Source organism: Miniopterus natalensis, chromosome 8, assembly GCF_054644295.1.
Source record: "Miniopterus natalensis isolate mMinNat1 chromosome 8, mMinNat1.hap1, whole genome shotgun sequence".
Taxonomy (NCBI): Eukaryota; Metazoa; Chordata; class Mammalia; order Chiroptera; family Miniopteridae; genus Miniopterus; species Miniopterus natalensis.
In genome coordinates, this window is record NC_142088.1 from 45701019 (window position 1) to 45716542 (window position 15524).

Genomic DNA, 15524 nt, shown 5'->3' on the forward strand with positions numbered 1-15524 from the left:
GACTTAACTGGAAATTTGCAAGAATTATAAAAGAACCTGGGTGAAAATTTAGGTAAAAATTTAAAAACCCAAAGAAGTAGATAATTTCCCAAAAAATGTAAATTAGCAAGACTGAACCAAAAAGAAATGTAAACTTGACTCAACAGAGTATCATAAAAGAGACTGAAAAGGTGTTTCAGGTTCTACCATCACAAGGGCAAATAGGATCAGCAAGGTACAGGGAAGCCTTAAAGAATCTTTACAATGGTCTCCAAATTGTTTAGATCATTCACTTCACCAACAGAAAAGCTTCTTGACCTCTACACATTTTTTACTCACTCCATTCATGTTCACGCTTCCCCACTTACTCAATTTAGGGTTCATCATTCATCATGGTAGTCTCTCCCTTACACATACACTCGCCTCCAAGGTCTCTCTTTCTCTTTAAATCAGTGTGAAAAAAATAAAATCACCTAGTTAAGTTCAGCTGTCTTCCTTCTATGAACCTGCCCCTAGTACTGAACAGATTATTATAACTAGAGAAAATGTAGGATATTGCATTACTGGCATAACTACTGAGATATGATAAAGACCTTCAAGTGAGTTCCCTGATTATATCATATTTCCTTTGTTAATTCACGCTTTAACTCTATACTACTACTAAAAGGGGCACCTTTGCTTCTATTCAACTCTTGAACATTTCTTCAAGAAATGGAGCTCACTCCCCAACCCCCACCTTAAGTGTGAACTGTACTTAGTAAGTTGCTTCCAGAGAATAGATTATGAAAAAAGGAAAATAGCAATGTTACAATGGAGAAATCTGGCAGATACCATCTTAATTAAATGACTAACATTATCATCACCAGTGATACATTGTGCTGATGTCATCTACTCCCTGATATGATTTAATACAAAAAAGCTTTTCACTTCTGTGGTATTCTTCTGTTAGATCCATAACTCAAGTCTAATCATGAGAAAAATATCAGAGAAAAATAAATTTGAGGAACATTCTAACTATGCTTTCCAAAGAAAAGCAAGGAAAGACTGAGAAACTGCCACAGATTAGAGGAAACTAAGGAGCCATGACTAAACTTGATGTGCTACCCTTAAGTTGATCTGAGGATCGAAAAGAACATCTGTGGGTAAACTATGAAATCTGGAGTCTGTAGTTTGGTTAATAGCACTACAATACCAATGTTAAATTATTTGGGCAAGTGTACCATGGTTATGTAAGATGTTAACATTGGGGGAAGCTGAGCAAAGGGTCTATTGGAATTAACTCTGTGCTATTTTTGCAACTTTTCCTTTAATCTAAAATTCTTGCAAAATAAAAGCTTAGTTTAAAAAGCCTATGAATTATTTATGTTTATCTCTTTGTCTTAAACCTCACATCCAAACAATCAGCACCTTCTGTCAGCTCTGCCTTTAAGACGTACCCTGTATCTGACCACTTCTCATCAAGTCCCCACATCTCTTACTTCTTTCTACTATGGAACAACAGCCTCCCACTCTTCCTTCTCCATAGACTCCCCTTTGCCTGTTTACAGAGTCAAGCTCCTTGCTGACAGCTCACTCCAGATACTACACAGCCCACTTCCTCACCTCAAGTCTTTATCAAAATAGCATCTCCTTGGAGGGCCGCTTATGACCATTTACTTAAAATAGGCACCCCCATTCCTATATCCTAACACTACTTTATCTTCGCAGTATATTTAGGAACATTTATGACATAATATTATTTACATATTTGCTTAGTATCCTTCTTGATGACTAGTGTAAACATCATGAGGGCAGAGATTTTACCTTGTTGAATGAGGAAATAAATACCTTTTGCTTGGTACTTATGGGGAAAACTGAAATTGTACCCAAAGCCAGCAGAAGTATGAGTTTTGCTGCCTTTTTAAAAAAGCAATATAACAATATCTAGTAAGTCAATTCTCCCACTCTTAGAAATCTATCCCATAAAAAGTAAAGCACCAGTTTGTAAGGACATTTTCAAAAAAACATATTACAGCCTTGTTCTACAGTATCATAAAAACTAAGCTGAAACTTGCTTGGCCTGTGTGGCTCGGTAGTTGAGCATCAGCCCATGACCAAGAGGGCGCAGGTTCGATTCCAGGTGAGGGCACAAGCCCAGGTTGTGGGCTCAGTTTCCAGTAGGGGGCATGCAGGAGGCGGTCAATCAATTTTTCTCTCTCTTCAATGCTTCTATCTCCCTCTCCCTCTCCCTTTCTCTCTCTCTCAAAGACAATGAAAATATATTTTTAAAAAACAACAAATAAATAAAAAATAAGCTGAAACAAATGAACACTTAAAGAGTAAAGATTAATTAAAATGTGATATATCAATACCTTGGAATATTGTGCAGTGATTAAAAATAAAACAGAGCTATAACATAACGTGGGTAATTTCCATCAGGTATTGTTCAATAAAAAATCAAGATGAAAATGTATATAATAAATTTTTGATTAAAATTTTGTGGGAATATGTATATCTGTTTATCTATGATTATATAATATTGAAAAAATATCAAGGAATATAAATTAAGTCAATAAGAATTCCCTACCAGAGCAAGAGATGTGAATGAAGGACAAAGGGAAAAAAGAGGGAAAAGCCCAGCAAAATAAAAAGATAAAAAGAGGGAGAGAGAGAGAACATTAAACAAATTCTGTGATATGATATTTATGACTTCACATAAAAATTCATGTGTGTCTGCATGAAAGAGAATTATTCAGGGAAATCAATTTTGAAGCACAGAATGGTTTTTGGACACTGGGCCCACAATTTTTTCAGGCAGAAACCAACTTTTAAATATAAAATTGACTGCAGGTCTCCTTAATCTCACAGAGAAAATAGAGAATTGCTGCTAGAATTGATCAGATTCCCAAGAAATGCATAAATTCTTACAGATGGTCCTAAGAACACAGCTAAATTGCAGACTATGTTAGTCAGTGAACTTTTACGCTCAGCTGCAGAAAATAGAAATCAAACCTAGAAAAAGAAAAAGCAATATTCACTTGGGAATGAAAGAAGATCTTTTCAGCATTTGTTCCTTCAATTTTTAATAAAGCAGCCTATGGCATCTACCTTAATTGTTACGATGCGCATTTTTTCTCTTGAAAACCAGTTACTGTCTCGCAGGGTAGAAATACCCAAACAATGTCTTGAATAGTTGTTGGGGCTACAATGAAAATTTTCATCTCCTAAAAAGAGAAACAAATCAGACTTTCTGTTATGTCAAAATATGTCTTTATCTCCTCTGCCACTATACGATGTAAGAAGCCCCACAAATATCCCCTTGGAGAGAGTGCCCGTTACCTAGCATTTAATAAGTGTTTCCATACTTTCTCCACACTTCAGAAACATTGCATGTTGTGGAAATGTTTCATGGTTACATATAACCATGTAATTAGTCTGGCCCCAAGTTGGTCTGCTTGTAACACCACAGAGCACATGGTGCCAATGCCAAGTATTAAAATGTGGATAAAGGAAAGAGGGATCCATTCCAGATATTATATGATGGAATTTCATTATAAAAGTCTATCTGGATATAGACTTCATGAGAGATGACTTTATAATCAAGTGATTTTGCCAAATGTGAATTCTAAATGAACCTTGACTGTAGATATTTAAAAATATGAGTAGAGACATGTAGATTCAATCCAGTTCGAAAAAGAAATATTAGTGGCATAATAAAGTAATAAGTCTTAGACTCTAGACCACCAAAACCACTGTTTGACATCTTTCTCATGTTTTTCATCTTTCTTACCTCTGTGACTTTAGGCAAATTACTTAATATCAGTTTCTTCATCTGTTGAATGGGCATGTGAATTCTGGTTTTATATTTTGTAGGGAAAATACATAAGGCATTTAAGACAACATGTGACTGATAGTAGATCTTTAATGTACTAGTTCTCTCTATCAACCAGAAAAAGAAAAAAGTACAGAATATGATAGAATATTTATAAATTTTAAAAGCAACTGGCTTGAGATATTTCCACTATTTATTTATAAAGAATTTTATTGTGCAGTGATATTTAAAAATAATAATAATTTGGATCTTCATGTTGATTAACTATGATTGAAATAAATTACTAATATGGTAGCCATTACTATCGGTCACCCATTGTCTTTCTTCCTCCCATGTTTTTCTGGCAAAACACTCTACATCTCCTTTTTAATTACAAGAAATTGGTAAGTGAATGAGATCTAGCCAATCAAAGGACCTTATCCCTTGGCCTCAGTGACTGGTTCAGTGAAGGGCATGTGACCCATTCTAAGGTTATCAGTACAGTAAGGGCTCAGTTTAAAAAACAGAGTCAATGTTAGGTGGTCCAATGGGATAAATTTCATTTAGTGGACTAGTTATAAGGGCTTTTTAAGAGCTAAAATGCCAAACGAAACAGAGAAAACAAAGGAACTCCGAGATTAGCAACAGTAGGAAGATGCTGACACCCTTCCAGCTGGAGGCACAAAGGAAGGAGTGGTGTCACCAGAGCTCAAGCCCTGGTGCTTCCTGGTGGGAACCAGATCTGTGAGGAGGCTGCTACATGTGGGTTGGGGCCACAAAAACAGGGTTCTTACAGCAAGGGCTGGAACCATGGAGAAGATGCAGTGGTCACCTGAAGCATGAATGAGTGGGTTGGAATATTATGGTTTATCTTTTCATCCTGCCCTCCAGTGCCTCTTATTGGCTGAATCCATATGAAATTCAGTAGGCACAGCAGTCAAGAAATGCAGTTTTTAGAGGAAGGGCAAACACTGGATCTGAAGACAGGTGGGCACACACCTGACACATTAAGATAATTCTCACAAAAGCAGGAGATATTTCACCATGTAAACTGTTGGAGCCAGGGGTGGAAGAGACTGCTCTTTAACTTCAAGAACATAGTGCTAGAACAATGTGTATGTCTACATGGAGGCAGGTATCTCCCACAGATCATTAGGAAAAGTCATAACTCCAAGAGCACCAAGAGAAGAAAATGAGGCCCTCCCAAGTGAGAGAAGAGCCAAGTCTGGGGGCAGGAAGAGCACTGAACTCATCAATTGAAACTCAGATCCATTTTTGCCTGATAAGACCTCACCACTGTCTTTCTCAGTTACATAAACTAAGATATCTCTTTTGTTAAGCTACACTGTGTAGGGCTTTTTTCACTTGAAATAAAATGTCTTTACTAATATAACCATGATCGTCTTTACTAATATAACCATGATCAATAACTGAATATTTTAAAGAAGTGTCAGGACAAATGCCTAGTGTTACCAGTAAAAGAAATGAAACAATAGGGATAGTCATATATTGCCAGTAAAAAAAAAAAATTAGGTGAATGTGGTTATGTTGACAGGTCTTGGTTGACCATAATACTGAATGAATTCTCTCTCTCTTTTTTATTAAATTTATTGGGGTGACATTGGTTAACAAGATCATATAGATTTCAACTATATGTTTCATAGTAATGTATCATGGAAATGTAAACTCTCTTTTATCTTAAATAAGAAATTTAAATAACAAAATACAAATATAAAGGTAATTTCTCCCAGCCTTTTAAAATAGAGGAGCCAATTGATTTCTTTGATTCCTGCCTGGTAATCAGACTACAAAAAGAGTGCAGATCAATGCCAGATGGAGGCTATCACAATAAAAACTGGCCACAAAGAAACAAAAAAATGTATTTAAAGTGAAGCTGCAGCTACAATACGTGGTATGTAAACAGAGCAGTTTTATTCTCTTTTATTCTACCTCAAGAATCTAGGAGAGTTTTGCCCGGCCGGGCGTGGCTCAGCGGTTGAGCATCGACCTAGGATCCAGGTGATCAGGGTTTGATTCCCAGTCAGGGCACGTGCCCGGTTGCGGGCTTGATCAATGACTCTCTCATCATTGATGTTTTGTCTGTCTCTCTCCCTCTCCTTTCCTCTCTCTGAAATCAATAAAGATATATTTAAAAAAAAAAAAAAAAAGAATCTAGGAGAGTTTTGTTGTTGTTTTTTTAATAAAGTAGATGATTATCCTTTAACCCAATTGCAAAAAAGCTAAAGGAGACCCAATCAACACTTATTTATTTGTACTGAACACTAATGTTTCTAGCTTCTCCTTCTTTCACACTAACCAATATCTAAAAAAATGTTTCCCTTTCTCCACATCTTTACAAACATTTGTTATCTCTTGTCTTTTTTTATGTTTGGAAGCAGAGAAGGTCTGCCAAAGCATTCCCTAATGGCCAAATACATGATATATTTGACCACATAAACATACTTCTATGGCAAACATAGGAAGATTTAAAAGACAAATTTAAAAAATAAAAAATATATTATTGCATTTGTGTGAATCAAATAATCCTTAATATTATATTATAAAGCAATGAAAGAGAAAATCCTTTTAATAAAAAAGATGCAAAATAGACAATTTATACAAAAAATATATAAAGAAATAATTAGCTTCTTACTGTTCAGAAAAATTCAAGTTAAAAATGCCAATGAAATATCAGTTTTTCCCTACCAATTGACCAAAGTGTGTGCATATGTTACACACACACACACACACACACACACACACAGGGAGGGAGGAGGGAGGGAGGGAGGGAGGGAGGGAGGGAGGGAGGGAGGGAGGGAGGGAGGGACAGAGAGCGCGAGGGAGGGAGGGAGGGGGAGAGAGAATAATCTGGCAAGATGTTGGAGAAATAGGTACTCAACTGCTAGCAGTGGGCATATAAATTGGTCAAGCTTTCTAGAGGGCAATTAAAAGGATACCCTTTAAACTATGATCTCCATCTTTAGGGATTTATTCTAAGATTTATTTACAAATATTTCATAACAGCAGGAATTGTATTAGTGAAAAATTCTAGGAAGTTATTATAATGAATGAACACAATAAAGTCTTCTTAGGCTAAAATACACAAAAACAAACTGAGAAGACATAGATATTAGACATACTTAAGGACATAAATATAACAAAAATTACTCATTTCACTATCCAAGGGAAATTTTTCACTTTCTATGTTTCTATAGAAAATATGTTTCTCTTTTTACTTCTGAATCTTATTACATTCATACCTCATACATAAGAGTTTAAAAATGGGATGATACTGTAATATAATTTTGCAAACTTCTTTTATTAATGTGAATATATTTTTGTCATAACAGATACATTAGTTCAACTGTTTTTATTGGCCACCTACTAATCCATTGTATGGGTTTTCATAGAATTTTTCATCATAAGAAAAAAATATTGCAAAATACTCATCCTTACAGTTAAGTTTTTTGATACATTTGGCTTTCTAAAGTAATAAATAAGTGTTAATATATTGATTCAAAATATCTCAATGATCTATTCTTAAAATATTGAATTTTAACTTAATAAATTTAAAGACTGATAAAACTATGTAGGGAGTTTAAAGAGTGGTTTTATTTATACTGGCAATATTATATGCACAAATTGGGAACTTCATGAACATCTGACATGAAAACATTTTTTCTTGGGTCTGTACCTACTGAAGACCCTAATTGTATTCAACAACCTTCATTTCTATACAATTAGCTTATTTCAGCTCACTCATGTCATTTTTTAAGATGACAAAAATCATTTGATTAATTAAGTCAAATCATTTCTGAAAAAAAGTCATGAACAGGTCAATCAAAATAACCTTATTTAGTACCTAATGTTGTGAGAATCAAATGAAATGATTCGTTTAAAGCATCTAGCACAATGCCTGGCAGATGAAAAAATCACTGCATATAATAAAGCTTGCTATTATAATTATTACCATCAAATACAGTCCTTGACATCAAGAAGCTTAAAGTAATTGTAATTATAAATTTCAACCATTTTCATGTTCTAGCTGCAAAGCTAGTGAATGCTTAAAAAGCGAGAGCTATTCTGTTGAAGATAACAATATTTATGCTGTGCTTATCATTTTTGGATTCCATTATATTCTTTAATTTTTCATCAAACCATTTGCTTATCTCATATTGAGGGGAATTTAAAAATATATGTGCTTCTTTACTAATGTCCATAAATTATTTATTCAAGTCTACTCCCTGCGAATAATTTTGCAGTCTCTCCAAATTTATGCAGTTTTTAAAAAAGCTAGGCCTAATGTATGATATGTAGGTCTTATGTAGCCATGATCTTAACATAACATTTAATTTTAGCATTGGGGTGTCACCATAATTGTCAACCTAATCATCAATTCTTTTGGTAGTATAACACCCTTAAAAAGTGTGTATGTCTGTATATATATATTATATTTAATACATATTATATTGTATAACTTTGTCTTGGAGAGAGTAGTACAAATTTCAGACTTAAAAACAATAGATATAAAATATGTACTAGCCAAATGGTGGTGTCACAGAAACAGCAAACAGCAGAAAGTCAGATATGACATAGCAAGATAATGGATGACATCTTTGGAAAAATCATGAAATAAGACAGGTTATGTTAGAAGAATTAACTATGTTTAAAATTAATAGCCATTATTTCTCCAAAATGGAATTAAATAATCCCAACTCTGTCATTGTTAAGATTTAGACCATATACATTTTTTATAATGTAGAGGTCACAGGTATTAGAGCAAATTTAAAGATGAATTATGTTAAGTACTCTTTATTGTGAACACTTAAAAGTAATTTTATTAATATGATTTGAAACTAAAATATGTACATTTTCATGTTACAATATTTCCACTAACATTATCGTCCAATCATGGCATAAAGATATATAGCATTGCATTCATTTCAGGTTTCCACAGTGTCACAATTAATGAAACCCACTATTGTATTTCAGTCAGAAATATCTAGTTCTTTTATTATTTTTTTAAATCCTCACACGAGGACACGTTTTGTTTTTTTTAATTGATTTTAGAGAGAGAGGGGGAGAGAAAGAAACAGTCGCATCCTGCATGCACCTGACCAGGGATCAAACCCGAAACCTGTGTACGTGCCCTGATCGAGAATTGAACCTGCCACCTTTCAGGGTGCTAGATGATGCTCCAGTGCTTTTAGCACTTTGGCGAGCAATCTTCACCAGCTTTCACAGCGCTTTGGAAATTGTTTTCACAGAGTTTGGGGTATTTTTTGGAGGGGAGGGTAGTCATGCTAATCTAGACCACTGCACATATCCATTAAGAATTTTAAAGTGATTTAATAGTTCCTTATATCAAACAAGTTTCATAACATTTCATTCAAATTCCTAGAATCGTAAATTATATAAATCAATCTTTACTACTGCTCCATTATTATATTTGTGAGATAAGATAAAACCAAATGCAACAAATTGAGTGTCCATTTAAAGTTTAATTCCTACATGAAAATTAAATGCCATTTAGAGAAAATGACTTTCTAGTTTTTACATGTAGGCTGTGATAGAAACTCAAATATTTATCTTTTGTTATATTTATTATGATTGCTCTTTCTTCATTACATTTAAAAACTACACTTTTAACCTGAACCCAACTCTCACTGGAACTCAGTAAATTTGAGACATTTCATTAGTCTATTTTATGCCAGATCATCACTACAGCTGAACATATAAATGTATGGTACAACAGACCTATAGCCCTAAAACATTCCAGCTTATTCCCAAATTTCTCAGGCAAAGAAGTAACAGTTTCAGAGTACAAACATGTACTTTCCAGAGTGAAATGGTTAAATATTGCAGTCAATTCAAAAATAGCACTAACTGGCTCCTTTCCTTTTCTCTCTCTTTTTTAAAAGCAGAACCAGGTTTAATTCTTTTCTGCAGTCACATGCTCACAAATATACTTCCCTTGAGCTGTCAGAAAGCATCAGATTGCCTGATCTGCATGACGAATTTTAAAATCTTTTCAGAAACACAAGGACATTTGCTTCGGGCATTATGGTTTCATCACCACTATCATAAACAAGTATAAAACCAACCAGTCACTGATATTCAAACCAAAGCCAAATGGTGCTTTGAAAATGGTTAGTAGAATTGCAATCATCTAAATTCCCTTGGATCCATTTTTCAAGTCATGATATCTACAGCCGAGCATTCATTTATTTATTGCCATCACGACTCCTAGTTGACCCCAAAATAAAAATGTGATTCTTATAAAGAGGTTTATAAAATGCAAATACAGTTAGAAATATTTGTGAACAAATTACACTGTCAGATGAAAATATTCTAGTGACTAAAGTAACAATGGTATCTTTAATATTTAATAGCCACTTTAATTCTTGTGCTGTTTATGAAATACAGTTACAATATCAATTCCACCTATGAACATCCTGAGTAAATAATAGATGTGGGAAATTGGAAGATTTTCTATGATGTATTTCAGATCTCGTAATAATAGAGCCTTATCCCTTGAATGATGTGCAGAACAGTATCATTAACACCACCAAGAATACTTTTATATTTAGTTTTTATGAAGCTAACTGAGAGCTAAATCCACAAGCGATAAATGTTTTTCTAGATTCACTATGATATTGATATATAAAATCTTATTTGAAATTTGATCCAATTATGCTTTTAAGTTTAAAGCCAAACTTAAGTTTTCCAAGGTTTAAAACAAATAAGCAAATACAAAAGCCAATTCTGTACCTAGTCAGCAAATGGAATATAATTACTCCATTCAATCAGAAGCTGTGACTAAGTGACTCTAATCGAAATGCAAGGTAAGTGGGTTTCTGAGGTCTTGAATTATTGAACAAGTAAAGTAGGGTCCTGGAGTTCAGAGAATGGAAAGATATCATTATCTTTTTTTCCGGGGAGTCCAGGCTGCCCATTCACCTCTCTGGCAAAAGTGGAATGTACAAAAGGTTTTACTTTTAAAGTAAATTAAATAACCTCCTATTTGTTAGCTGCTATTAAAGATTCACGCTGCATACTTCATCTCACCTTCTCTTCACTGTAATATTTTCACATTATCGCAAGTAGCATTATGTCACTAAGACAAACCAATTTCCTTTATGTAAATGTAAAACAACATGTTTGCTGTAAGATATCTCCATCAATGTCAGTGACATACAAGGAAAGTCTTAACAGTCTGCCCTGTCTCTTAAGGAAAGGGAAAAGCAAATTGTTTATTCACACTCAATTTCTCTGTCCACTGTTTCTTTAGCTCATTGAATTTATTCATAAACTTATCACTGGCACTCTATTACATCCAAGAGATATCAGCACATTCACCAGAAACCAACTAAAAAAAAAAAAAGGCAAAAAAAGATAAGATGTCAATTCCCTTTTCCAAAAGACAGACTCATCATTCTATTTCTAAGAGGAGCTGGCACAAAGATACAGGCATGTCTTTTGCTTGATGACTAGGGTCCTACACTGAGTAGTCAGTGGTGTAATAGCCCCATCGGAGAAAATAGGGATCTATAATCAAGTCCTCTGCCGCTAGCTCACGCTTGGATTCTTGTCAAGTTACTCTCTCTGGACCTCTGTCTCCACATTTGTAAAATAAGAGAGTCAGCCTAGATTTTGTCAAAGGCCCTGCTAGTTCTAACATTCTTTGATTTCAAAATGAGGGTTGATGCTTTACTATTGTTTGTCTTACTTTGTTAGACACAGAGCATTGGATCCTCTCAAAAAATATAACTAAATGGATTTTCATTCTCAACTTGTCCAACTTTATAAAATAATTAATAAGGTTTTATATTGGAGATCAGGCCACAGTAACAGGAACCCCCCATCGATCACATTTTTCATCTACCCTTCCTACTCTTCCTCCCTACTGTTTATCGCAAATCATGGTTCAGATCACACATTAAATTACAAGTTGTTCAATAATGCCCATCTCCATTTCCTTACAGAGAAGTATCAGAAAATGGTTTTCTCAAAACCCTGAAAATTCACAGTGTACATTAACAACAGTCATGGAAAGAGCCAATCAAACTTCTCAGCTGTTTTCTTTGCTAGCCTGACTTTTCCTCTGTGCACAGTAGGTGTCTCCTCCTCCCGACTCTGATAATGGTGATAAACCAAAAAAGTTATGACCAGATATCAAATAGCTTATTTTATCAAAATAAAACCTCTCTTCACTCCAACTTTTGCACTTCCAGGAAACTGTTCAGGCGCTTATTACAAGCACCTGACCTATACTTTTTTAAACCACCACTTTCATCTGCAAAGAATCTTGAGCCACAATTGTAAGACCTGATGGTGTTTAAATGAACATTACAGCTACTTTGTGAACTCACAGCTATAGAAATCAATAGGCATCTTGCATAGAGAAGTCTTGCAATTGATTTTTCCAGGAGAGTCAATTTGTAACTTTAGGAGAGGCATAGGCTTGCCAGAGGTTAAAAAAAAAAAAAAAAATCATAGGTATGTGGAAAATGCTGCGCTGCATTAGATGAGGTGGTGTCTCAAAGAAGTAGGGTCTAGAACAATAATGTTTTTCAAAAGTGGCTAAAAGGAAATACTTGAAAAATACTAGACAGCTCCTGCAATGTTCCTGGGCTTGGAGAAGGGAGCTTTTCAAGGTACACAGAAAATGCATTTAATGGAGTGTTCCGTATGATCTTGATTTAAACGTATACTGTTGCTTTTCTAAGGATAAAAACAGCCAGTGGACTTGTTCTCTCCAGTTTTTAAAAATTGTCTGAAAGTATAGAAATAATCACCACCGCTACCATAAATAAAAGTAACTGTGAGGTGATGAATGTGGTAATTATTTCATAATGCATGTGTATATCAAAACATCATGTTGAACACCTTAAGTATGTATAACTTTTATTTGTCAATAAAAGTGTAAACAAAGAGAATTGCCTAAAATTAATTTATTCACTCGATAAAGAAGTCTAGGCATCATTCAATGCTCAGTGCTCTTCTAAGCACCCGGGTGACAGCAAGGTGTGTGCCCCCTAAAAGGCTAGTCACTTAGAGGAAGGAGCCAAAAGGCTACAGGCACATCTCAAACAAAACTTACGCCCTCCCGCAAACATCATTGACTGAAAATAGCCTTTTTATGTAGCTAGAGAATCTTGTTCTCAAAACAGCTATTATTTTCTCCCTTCTCCCAAGTGTTCCTTTATCTCCTTATTTTTTATACTTTCTACAAGTTCATAAAAAATAAGTTCTACATTAGTCAAAAGATAAATAATACAAATTACACCTGTTTGTATTCTCAATCTGTCTAGGAGCGATGAGGGAGAGCCCATGAATGCTGGGCGATCTTTCGAATCTACTGGGGGGAAGAAGAGGGTTGAAAATGGGGATGAATAGAGACACACTGTATAAACTTTAGTGTCAATTTTAAAAGTTTGCTTTGATGAGTTAAAAAACCCCAAACACAAATGCGCCAGAAAAATAATGCTAAGAAAAAACAACTATGACGCGGGGGGTGGGGAAAAAACACAGCTTCAAAAGGAAGTTTATAGCCATCATCCTATGCGGGCGATGTTATGGGGCTTTCATTAACCTTGTTTAGTTTTGCTTTGCATGATGTTAACTCTTCTAAAGTTGATTTGGAGACCCCCCTTCCCTTAATGACTGGGGATGAATGGATACAGAGATGTTGGAAAAGATTCGCCTTTTTCAAAATCTTCATATGTAGGATACAGTTTGAAATGGCTAGAATTTTAAGTCAGAACATTTCACATTAAGCTAAATTATGTTCACATTAACTGCTTAGAGAAGTATACACACATAGAAAGCTGCACGTACTGCAGAGCATCAGCCTGGCCTTGAGTCTGAGGTTCACCAGTATCCAAACATCTATAGAATCTCAGGGATTTCAAGGCTTTAATTTCAGTGCAGCATTTTTTAAAAAAAACACACAATACACACAAACATCTCTCGTGCTCAGTACTGCAAGAATTCCACAGCTCATTAACCAGTATTAGAAGTTCAAAAGATCTCAATTGATTAGGTTTCCAAAAGATGGATCTATTTCAGGAAGCTGAGGACACATATGAAATCATTTTCTATTGCTATCTGGTTACCTTCGATTAAACTCATTTCTGCCTCTCATACTCACTCCATAGAGATGAACAGAAGTATAGTACTGAGAATTAACCAAGATGACATCATGTTTTGCAAATAAGTTTGGTATGATGAAAAACTTTGGAGCAGATAAGAGCCAGTGGATAAATACAGAAACTTCAAGAATTGACCATACACCACAGTTTAGAGTACAACCTGAAATACAGCTTCAGATACTCACCGGTGAAATGATTAGAAGTGCATGGATTGACACTATCAACACTGTCAGCACTGTCACAGCGAAAAACTTCATCATCTGATTCCTGCACAGAGGAACAGGGCGAGGAGCTGTCAATTTCTTCACACTTCCCCCTTAAAATTCCACTCATAACTGCAGCGCTGTCACATGTACCTGTAACAGGAACAGGACATCAGGGCATGGAAATATCTGACCACTGATTCACAATCAAGGTTTCCAAATTGTTTGACGGGGCTGTGATTATTTTTTATTGAACTTGTTGAGGTAACATTGGTTAATAAATTATATAGGTTTCAAGTGTGCAGTTCTACAATAGGTCATTTGTATATTATATTGTGTCTTTACCACCCCAAGTCAAGTCTCCTTCCATCACCATTTATCTCCCCTTGACCTTCTTCCCCCTGACAATCACCACACTATTGTCTGGCCCATGAGTTTTTCTTTTGGGGCTGTGATTTTTTGAACTACATCTACCACATTATCACATCCATGTGGAAATGATCCTTTCCATAATGTTCGAAAGTACTGAAAACAACTCTACCCTGATTGTTATCTGTATCCTCATCTGACAACAATATTTTATGAGAAAAAGTCAAAATTAGAAATGCGGAATCAGAGAGCTACATAAGGAAATATGTTTCAGTGCTTTCAAACGTCAAAACAGGAGTCAAATACATTTATTTGATTTGTTCTCGTAAACTGTGTACTGTCTTTGACGGAGCCAGAGTTCAGAACAAAACAGATCACTCACTTGCATGCTCTCATACCCACAGCATACTGATTAGGGCATGTCTATCTTGCTTGGAATTTCTTTTTTCTCAGGTACAAAGGCATCTACTTTTCTGGGCCTCTTTGTCCATCAAAAATCAAATTGGTTGTTAGGAATGGCTATACCTGCAGAATTTAGATGCCTTATCACGTTTCCAGCAGAGCTACAGGGAATACTTGAGTCCTATGCCAAGGAGGCTGGCTCAATACATTTTATATAGGATAAATCCTAGTCCCTAAATCTTTTACTGGGTAAAATATTCATTTAAGTCTCTTCACTCTCTGTATCAACGCAGTCAGTGAAAGCCAGTCAGAGGTAGCCTGATGTATTTAAAAAAAAATTGTTAATGTCAATTTAGATGAGTCATTAAACCCCTGAGAGTAATAATTTCTTCATAGCTACAGAGTAATTGTTAAGGTGATCAGAAGTTACAAACACAAATTCCTACAAATGCAGGTAACTTCAATGAGTACAGAGGATCAGATGTAATAAAACCATGCAGTCATCTTAGTTTTCTCTTTCATATACTGTTATTTGTAACAAAGGTCTAAAGAACTACTTCTCTACCCTAAGGGAAATGATAGCACAGGCACAATAAAGAACGGCCTCACAACCAAGGAGACGGTTGT

At 35.1% G+C, this 15524-nt stretch overlaps 1 protein-coding gene across 1 annotated transcript in view; it reads right to left on the minus strand.

The window, feature by feature from the left end:
- CSRNP3 (cysteine and serine rich nuclear protein 3) overlaps window positions 1–14276 on the minus strand; it is a 158371-nt gene extending 144095 nt beyond the window's left edge. Inside the window, exon 1 of the mRNA XM_016198715.2 lies at window positions 14109–14276. The gene's annotated coding sequence lies outside the window, so the exon portion shown is untranslated. The remainder of the gene's footprint in view (window positions 1–14108) is intronic.
- Between the last annotated feature and the right edge of the window lie 1248 nt (window positions 14277–15524).